This window comes from Cupressus sempervirens, chromosome 5, assembly GCF_028749045.1.
Source record: "Cupressus sempervirens isolate cs-2001-9-10 chromosome 5, ASM2874904v1, whole genome shotgun sequence".
Lineage (NCBI taxonomy): Eukaryota > Viridiplantae > Streptophyta > Pinopsida > Cupressales > Cupressaceae > Cupressus > Cupressus sempervirens.
The window spans coordinates 902701868-902711869 of NC_143122.1; the positions used below are offsets into that span (position 1 = coordinate 902701868).

A 10002-nucleotide genomic window follows, 5' to 3' on the forward strand; every position below is an offset into this window, starting at 1 on the left:
AACCTTTAGAGACGAATTAAAATAATTTTGGTACTTTTTCTAGAATATGATGCTCATGATGATGATTATAAGCATATGAGAAGATGTTCTAGCATGGAATTTTTCTTCAAACATCTTATTTATCTTCCACGTTCTATGTATATTGTAGACATAGCTAATGGTCTATGTGTCATAAGATACATTTGATTGGAATGACATTAATGGAATTATTATGTCTTTATGTGGGTATATAAAGGATGATATCCTTCTCTAACATTTATTATATTTTTGGGTCTAAGTGTATAATGTATTGTGAAATGTAAAGGCAAGAATATAAGACACAAAAAGTGAAATCAATCATATACATACATACTTTAAAAATTATTACCAATATTATTAAGAATGAGCTTCATGTTAATTTATTTAACATAGCCCCTTGCAATCATTTATATTATATATTTCTCTAAATGAGGTTTGTCTTAAGTTTAATCTTACCTAAACATTACTACCTCTAATGATAAGATGTTATCAATGGTGGTGCCCCCATCAGAACATGGCTTAAACTAATTCAAAAAGCTCTTCATGATATGAGATTGATTGCTACCATTGTTTCTCCATCATTATAGTTTCCACATCGAGTTTTTCATATGTGCTTTTATTTCATTGCATTGCATTTTATTTTAGTTGGAAAAAATAATTGATAACCATGTTTGGAAGTAAAGTTATTAGATTTAGTGCACGTTAATACACCCCTACTAACTTCAACATCTAGAAGTATGTTTTATAATAGGAAGATATCTAGAAGATGAATTCTCATAATATTTTTAAGAATGTTCTAGATGAAAAAGTTTTCCTATTAATTAACTTTGGATTTTCTCCAATAAAAATGTTTGCAATCTTATGTAGTTAGAAAACTTAACACAAAAAACTTGCTATCAGATAGAAATATGGTCATGGTATAAAGGACTTTTGAATGCTCAAATAAAATATATTAAAACTCTCAAGAGGTTATCTAATAAAGATCTACTTCTTATAGTCTAATTAATACAATAGGCACAAATAATTTAACACCACAAATTGGCATTTATTGATTATAACTTAGTTGCATTTTTTATAGTCTAATGGATAAATATTAGACATTATTTATGACTAGGCCTTATTGTATGCTCATTTCTTAGTAAGAAAGGCAACAATAACCTCTATTTTTTGAGAGAGATATTCCTCTACAAAAATAGAAGCTCTTTTTGAAATTCCCAAGAAAAATTCTTCTGTCAATCTCTCACATCGCAGATGAGCTTGTATGATACTTTCAAACACTACTTTGCAATTATTGGCTACAAGCATCCCAAACATATTCTCTTCACCCCTCTGCACATGTGTTAATGGAAATTGAGGACTATCTCTTATAGTTCTTACAACCTCTATCATGAAGGACCCTTCTTTCTTCACAATGCTTTCCACTTCTTCCACATTTGCACCATAATAAGGTATGTTAAATGCTTCCCATTTGACCTTTTCACTAATACCCTGTCAATAACAAAATCTCATTTCATATTAGCCTAACTAATATACAATATAAATTATATATTTATTATTAAATATAAATTTGTAATTAGAAACTCTAAACATGAATTTGACTTATGTTTAAAATCAACATATAATACTGTACGAGTATTTATTTGAAACAGTAATTACTTTATTCTAACTACATAATTTGGTAGCATTTAAGCTAAGCCTCTCATGTGATAAACAAACAGTTTGACGTTGCCCATTGCCTTATCCGTATCTTAAGCATTTAAGCTGATCATTCATACGATAGCAAATTGAGTTCTAAACTTGGAAGTTATTCTAAACTAATCATTCAAAACTCATCTTGGGTTGAGGAAAACGCACAAGTTAAACGAGGAAAAAGGAATCAAGAAAGAGTAGTCAAGAGAGGCTTCAATATTAAACCAACCTCATTAACTAGCTCCTCAAAGGCGTATTCCAAGAGGCGCGCAGCAAATCCCAACAAGCCTTGTTCTTGTTCTATTTGGGTGCCCGCATTACGACCATACATGGATATGAACATGCATCCGGCCCATCAACCATCTCCTCTCCCCGGGCCTTCAAAAACGCTGTCAAATCTGTATCAAACTGTTGCAGATACGCAGCGGCTACACCCTCCCCACAATCACTTGAAATGTAAGCGCGAGGAGAGCTTCTCTGTTGAACACTCTCTGGCACCTGCATTTTGCGCCTTATATCATGAGACAACATCATCTTATTAATATCTTATATTGACAACTTATGTTAGGGTTTATTACCGACCTGTGAAAGCCAATGGAGGCTGGCAGAAGAATGACAGAAATGGAGGCTTTTCCGTGGGACTAGGCGTCTGAAATGTGATCCACACACAGCCACTGCAGTGTAAGACCTTCCAGATAATGGGTTTTTATCCACAACGGCCGAGCCTTCTTCTCTGTGTGGGGGCAATATTCGAAAGAGTGAATTGAAATCATTGGAAGGAAGGTCGATGAAATAAACCTCAAATTTTGACATCTCCTATTCTTCTTCTTCATGAAGCGAGCGTTGCACAGCACTCACAACGATGTCTGCCACAAGATGAGAATTTTTCCCGGTACCACACCCAAAATCTGCTATCCTAAATATGCCCTCCATATCAGACATAGAATGTCTTATATTCTCACATATGCCGCGCTCGAGAATAAGCCTCACAGACTGAAGCGTATTTAACTGCACGAAGCAAATTTCCAAATTAGGTTAGGTTTTCCGGTTATTTTTCGTAGTGAAGAGCGAGAAGATATAGAAGGAAGGTGTGTTAGTGTTGTATACCTGCATTGAAGAGCTTTTGGCGTAGCTAGAATCTCCATCTCCACCCTTCATGCCGAGTACATTTCCCAGGGCCGCCTTCGATCCAGATTTGATCATCATATCCATTAAGACGACTCTGGGGGGTTCCAAGATTGTAGTAGGTACTTCACTCAAATGAGAGATCTGAAAGGATTTAAACAGAGAATAAAAAAGTCGTAATAAGAAGAAATACACAACATCAGATTTATCCTGGTTCACCACAATAGTGGCTACGTCTAGACTACAGAGTATTAGATTAATGTGTAAAAGTTAATTACAAATGAGCAGGACCAGCATATAAAAGGGCTCCAATAATATTACAAATATAAAAGGGCTCCAATAATATTACAAATGAAGAGTCTTTGGAAACCAAGAGACTCGATTATTAGAGGGAACAATGACTTGACTGTTGGCCTTCACAATATCAAGAAACTCCCATCTGAAGGGCAACCAATGCTGCAACTGATCACCCAATACCCTACTCAAAGAATGATCTATCTTTCCTTCACAAGCCCAAGAGAAGTTCTAGCACATTCAAACTTCTATTTGGCAACAACCTTCATGAATATATCAGCCAGATTGATCTTGGTATCAATCTTGACAACATTCAGCTTGCCCTCTTCGACTGCATGACGAACAAAGTGAGCATGTGCATCAACACGCTTGGAGCGACATTGTGATGACTGATTATGTGCCATAAAGATCGCACTATGGCTGTCACGAAATAGATTATATTCATTTTGATGAACTTTCAATTCACCAAGTAACCGCTGAAGTCAAATCATTTCCCTTGCACCTTCGGAAAGAGCTAAGTATTCAGCTTCAGCTGAAGAAAGAGCAATGCAATGTTGCAACCGTAAAGCCCAACTGATCGCAGCTCCAAAAAATGTGAAGGTGTAACTAGTGGTAGACCTTCGTTTATCCAAGTCTCCTACAAGATAAGAATCAGTGTAACCTTGTAGCTGAACTGTGTTTCCACCAAAATATAAAACATAATCTGAAGTACCTTTTAGATACCTTAGTATCCATTTAACGGCTTCCCAATGAGCTTTGTCGGGATTGCTCATGAACCTGCTCACAACTCCCACCGCATGAGCAATGTTAGGGAAAGTAGAAACCATAGAATACATAATGCTACCAATGGCTGATTTGTAGAGAATTTTCTCCATAAATTCTTTTTCTTCTTGTGTTTTAGGACATAATTCAGAACTTAATCAAAAGTGACCAGCAAGAGGAATAGGAGTTACTTTTGCATCAGCCATGCCAAATCTTTCAACAACTTTGTCAATGTATTGTTTTTGAGACAAAGTGATTTCCCTCTTTTTCCTATCCCTTGTGATTGTCATGCCAAGAATCTTTTTAGCCGCCCCTAAGTCTTTCATTGCAAATTTGCTTGCCAATTTTTGCTTCAACTCATTAACTATTCTTTTGTTTGTGCCAGCTACTAACATATCATCGACATAAAGAAGAAGGATGACAAACTCACCGCTTGGAAGTTTCTTGAAGTAAACACATGGGTTTGATTCACATCATGTGAAATTATGCTCAGTCATGAAGTGATTAAATTTTACATACCACTGTCTTGGGGCTTGTTTCAGGCCATACAAGCTTCGATTTAATCTGCAATAAAGATGTTCATGTCCCTTCTTTATGAACCCTTGAGGCTGCTCCATGTAAAGTTCTTCTTCTACATCACCATATAGGAATGTGATTTTTACATCAAGCTATTCTAACTCAAGATCCCACGCTACTGCTAATCCCAAAATAGTTTGGATAGTTGTCATCTTGACAACCGGTGAGAAGATTTCATTGAAATCTATCCCTTTTTCTTGATCAAATCCCTTTACCACCAATCTAGCTTTGAAGCGTTTATTTCCTTCCACTTCATCTTTCACATGATATATCCACTTGTTCCTAAGTGGTCTTTGATTAGGTGGAAGAGATACCAAATCCCAGGTTCGATTCTTGAGTAAAGAATCCATTTCTTCACGCATCGTTGTTTTCCATTTATCACTATTGACATCTTTGAGAGCTACTTTGAATGTAGACGGTTCTGAAAATTTTGAAACTAGAATTGAAGGCTCTGCTTCTTCAATGTACAATAATTCATAATCAGAGAATTTAGCTCACATTCTCCGTTCTCTAGTGGATCTTCTCATTTGGGGTTCTCTGTTCTCAAGTTGAACCAATTCAAATGCAGAACCAGTTACTCTAGTTCATTGATTTAAATGTTGACTGCCCTCTCTACTACTTGAAAATAGATTATTATAAGGTTCATGCATATGACTTTTGCCATTGATGGCAGTTGGATTTGTGGGCTCTGAATTTCCTTCCATATTTCTTGCAGCGATGTTGGATGTCCCAGAGTCATGAGGAGGAGAGTAATTGTCATGGAGTTCCATTTGAATTATGTTTGGCCACTCATCAATGAAATCCCTTGGACGGGAGAGATTCTGCAAAGGAACAGAGTGTAGCACATGCAAATTTGTAGAAATACCATGACCTGAGTCCAAGGCAGGTGTTTGAACTTGCAAATTAACTACCCCCTGCAAATTTAATTATGCAAATTGCATCTGTGGATTTGCTTGTGCAACTTGTGTATCAACATGTGGAACCTGGAGATTGAATTCTGTTACCTGCATATGCGGATTAACATATTCAACCTGCGGTCTAGCTTGACATTTTGAAGCGGCTCTATCACCCTGCGAATTAACATTATTACCTTGTGGATTGACTTCAATTGCTAGCATCAATGGACTGGCTTTTGTAACATGCAGGTTATCATTGTCTGCATTATGGTGTGTATCCCATTCATTGTTTGGGTGCATTTTTTTGGGAGTAACAGAGGACCATAGATTTGAAGAGTCTTGGTTGCCAACACCATGATGATGCAGAGTTTTGTTAATACCAATGGTTGTTATTGAACACACATCACATTCTTATTGCTCGTGCTCTATATCAAGTGGATTATTTTCTGTATTATGAGATCTTTGGTTACAGACTTGGTCATGATGTAGAGACAAATTTCTGTCTTGAGACGAGATAGCATAAAACTCTTGTGAAAAACTATCATCATGTCATGTGTTCGTAGGAGTAGAAGAAGATGATAAATTTGGAAATAGTACAAAGGTGGGACTATATGAGCTAGTGTTAGGAACTATTTGTGGATTCAATCCAACATTCCTTTGTGTAGCGATTGGCACAAATTCTTTTCCGGACATTTCCTAAGAATGTAATGCTGGAAATGTTTTCTCATTGAAGACAACGTCTCTACTTCTAATAAATTTCTTATTAGTTAAACTCCAAAGCTTGAAGTCAAACTGATCCTCTCCATATCCAACGAATATGTAAGGCTCGGATTTAGGATCTAGCTTGCTTCTCTTTTCTTTGGGCACATGTGCAATGAGAGTAAGAAAGTCTTCTACCTTACCATTCCTCTTCTGGAATTTCAAAGTTCAACCTTGAAGGACTTTGATTAATGAGATATACGGTTGTGTTACATGCCTCAGCCCAGAATACTTTGCCCAATCCTACATTAGAAAGCATACACTGAGCTTTCTCCATTATTATCCTATTGAGTCTTTCCGCTGCACTATTTTGTTGAGGGGTGTAGGGTACAACTTCCACCCTACGAATACCATTATCTGGACAATAATTGTAGAACTCCAGCGAACAAAATTCACCTCCATTATCCATTTTTAAACATTTAATCTTATGGCCCCTTTGTTTTTCAAAAAGAGCTTTGAAAAATTTAAACTTAGAAAAAACTTCATATTTATTTGCCATCATATATATCTATACTTTCCTAGTACAATCATCAAGGAAAGTAACAAAAAAATTTGAACCTCCTAAAGAGCTTACCTCAATTGGACCAAAGACATCTGAGTGTACAAGTTCCAATAGTTTCTCCTTGAGATCATGTCCATCTTTCAAGAAGCTGACCTACTTTTGTTTCCCATAAAGGCAATGTTCACAAAATTCCAAATTTGCTGATTGGACACTCGGTAGTTGATCCTTTTTGAGCACTATCTCAAGGCCCTTTTTGCTCATGTGACCTAATCTTTGATGCCAAAGTGTTGCATCGCTGCCCATGATTGTCATAGCAGCCCCTATTTCAGTAGGCTTCTCAAGAAGATAAAGATTACCAACTTTGTTTCCCTTGGAAATTATTCTCGAACCCTTGGTAACTTTCCAAGTATCCAGATATAAGAATGGATAATATCCTTGTGCAAAGAGCTGATTGACTGAAATCAGATTTCACTTTAATTTGGGAACATGGCGAACATCCTTTAACAACCATTTCCCTCCATCTTCCAGCTGTAACAAAATGTCACCTTTGCCAACTATTTCATAGGATTTGTTGTCTCCAAGAAATACCTCTCCAAATTGACCTTCATGGTAGTTTGTGAAACAATCCATACATGAAGTAGCATGGAAAGAAGCTCTAGAATCTATCACCCAAGAATCTAATTTTGTGTCACTTGTAGAAAGAACTAAAGCACTTTCATCTTTCTCATAGGCTGTATTTGCTTCCATGTTTCTCACATTTTCTTGTGCTTTCTTGTAAGCCCGACAATTTCTCTTTGTGTGGCCAGGCTTACCACAAAACCAACATTCACCATTCCTACTTCTTGACCTTGAATGATTGGGTGACTTTGATCTTTGTTGATTGTAATTATTATTTCCTCTATGATGGCTTCTTCCTCTTCTCTCAGTGCTGACCATAGTGAGAGTATCACTAGATGAGGAGTCTTTGTTACTTCTTCTCATGTCTTCACTTAATAAAGTAGCAACAACTTCATCATAGGCCAGCTTTGACTTCGTAGAGTTTGAAGTACTTACAGCTATAACTATGGGATCCCAACTGTCAGGTAAAGAACATAACAAGATAATGCCTTTGGATTCATCATCTTAAGTCATACCAACCAAGCTTGCTTGACATAATAGGGTGTTCAAATCATTTATATTATTTGACATTGTAGTCCCTTCCTTCATTTTTAATTTTTAGAGTTTCTTCATAATGAAGATTTTGTTTGTAGCCGATGCTATTTGATACATGTTCTGAAGTTTGTCCCAAACCTCTTTTGTTGACTTCTCGTTTGAGACATTGAACAAGACTTTTTTCGCTAGTGAGAGAAAAATGGATGTCATCGCCTTCTCATCCATCTTTTCCCAATCTTCATCAGTTGTTGTAGATGGTTTCTTAGACTTTCCTTGGATTGCGAGAGCCAAGTTTTGCTTAACCAACAAGGAGCGCATCTGCACTTTCCACAGGCTGTAATTCTTGCCTATAAATTTCTCTATTTTCAAATTCTCCATCTTTCTAGAAAATTCAACATTGATTTCCCAATCTACACACCTCGTGCTCTGATACCAATTGAAAGTATTTAAAAAGAGAACAAAAAAGTCGCAATAAGAAGAAATACACAACACCATATTTATCCCGATTCACCACAATAGTGGCTACGTCCAGACTACAGAGTATTAGATTAATGTGTAAAAGTTAATTACAAACAAACAGGAGCAGCATATAAAAGAGCTCCAATAATATTACAAATGAAGAGTCTTTGGAAACCAAGAAACTCGATTATTGGAAAGAACAATGACTTGACTATTGACCTTCACAATATCAACAAGATCCTTAAACTTTCTTTGTCTCCTCAATTGTAGCATTCCTCTTTTTATAGTATGTTCTCTTGATGATCTAACATCATGCAAATGTCATGTTGTGAATTAAGGAAATAAACATTGCGAGAAGGAACGTGGGTTTCTAGAGGACGATCGGCTCAACATGGTTGCGCATTTCCCATGTGTGATTTAGAGATCGGGAAAAGACCAATATTAGCAATGCATGTTTTAGAGTTTTGGGTGGGTGGAGTAAATAAAAATTAGTATCTTTCTTAATCAGTGTCAATATTCTGTGATTTATTTAATCGTTATGTTAGCGTCGTGCTGTGAACTCCATGCAAGCGGATATCGAAATAAACAAATGAAATCAAGGAATCTTTGAAAGGTAAGCCAAGGGAAATAGACAATCCTAACTTGATTATACATTTCCAATGCGTGTTTTAGAGTTTGGGCTGGGTGGTTTAAATAAAAATTAATATGTTTCCTAGTCATTATCAATATTCTGTGAATTTGCTACCAAAACTAAAGCACGTTAATGACTATGTATAAACATTGTTGGTCAATGGTTTAGCCTTTTCCATTGGAGATAGTTATTTATTTATTTATTTATTAAAAATACTCATATTCACAACCTATCTAGAATGCTTTAATGTTTAAATTAAGGTAGTATAGTATTTTACAATGTTAGAGTGAAAGTATTATATTATTTTTATATAAATTGTTATTAAAAAATTAATGTTAATAATAAGCAGCATTATTGTGTTGAATTTGTCAATCTTTTACATTAGAATTGTATTCAAGCATATTATACATTTATGAAATGTATGAAAATTTATTTTTTATATTTAATATTTTAGTATTTTATAATAGAATGGTCCTAAGACATTTTGAAAAGTCTTTATCAATTTTAACATTTAACAAATATACACAATGAGAAAAACAATCATGATATAAGATTAAATATTTAAAAAATTATCACTAAACTTGTTTCAATAAATGTATATCTACCTTACATAAATGAACATTAACATAATGCATTGTGTTTTATTAGATTCAATATTTTACTTGTAAATGAGCAGTAAAAATTAATAATAATAATAATATATTCATCTTTTCAAAGTAAGGATTAGATTTTATTATTATTCTATTAATTAGTGGAAGTCCTACATTAATCTAAGTAGATGTATTACCTTTTCTAAATCTATGTTGAATATTGGGCTAAGCATATAATCATTTTATAAGAAGTTCTTTTAAATGAGGAAATAGTACTAGTAAAATTTAATGGTAATATAAGATATCTATTTATGTTTTAGGACAATATGTTTTTATAATGATAAATATATAACTCATTTAATATGACCTTACCAAATTGTGATGAACTAACTTAGGAAAAGTATATATAAATTTATTCTTAATAGGAAGTGAGAAAAATAGTACTATTCATAACATGAGCTCTATTTTAGCTATAGTCCTTGCCTTGTAGGTGAGATAAGAGATTGATTGCAAAATTAATAGAATTTATCATTATTAGTTCTGATTGCA

At 34.8% G+C, this 10002-nt stretch overlaps 1 pseudogene; it reads right to left on the reverse strand.

Moving 5' to 3' along the window:
• Positions 1-1146: 1146 nt before the first annotated feature.
• Positions 1147-2919, reverse strand: LOC149558848 (indole-3-acetate O-methyltransferase 1-like; annotated as a pseudogene).
• Between the last annotated feature and the right edge of the window lie 7083 nt (positions 2920-10002).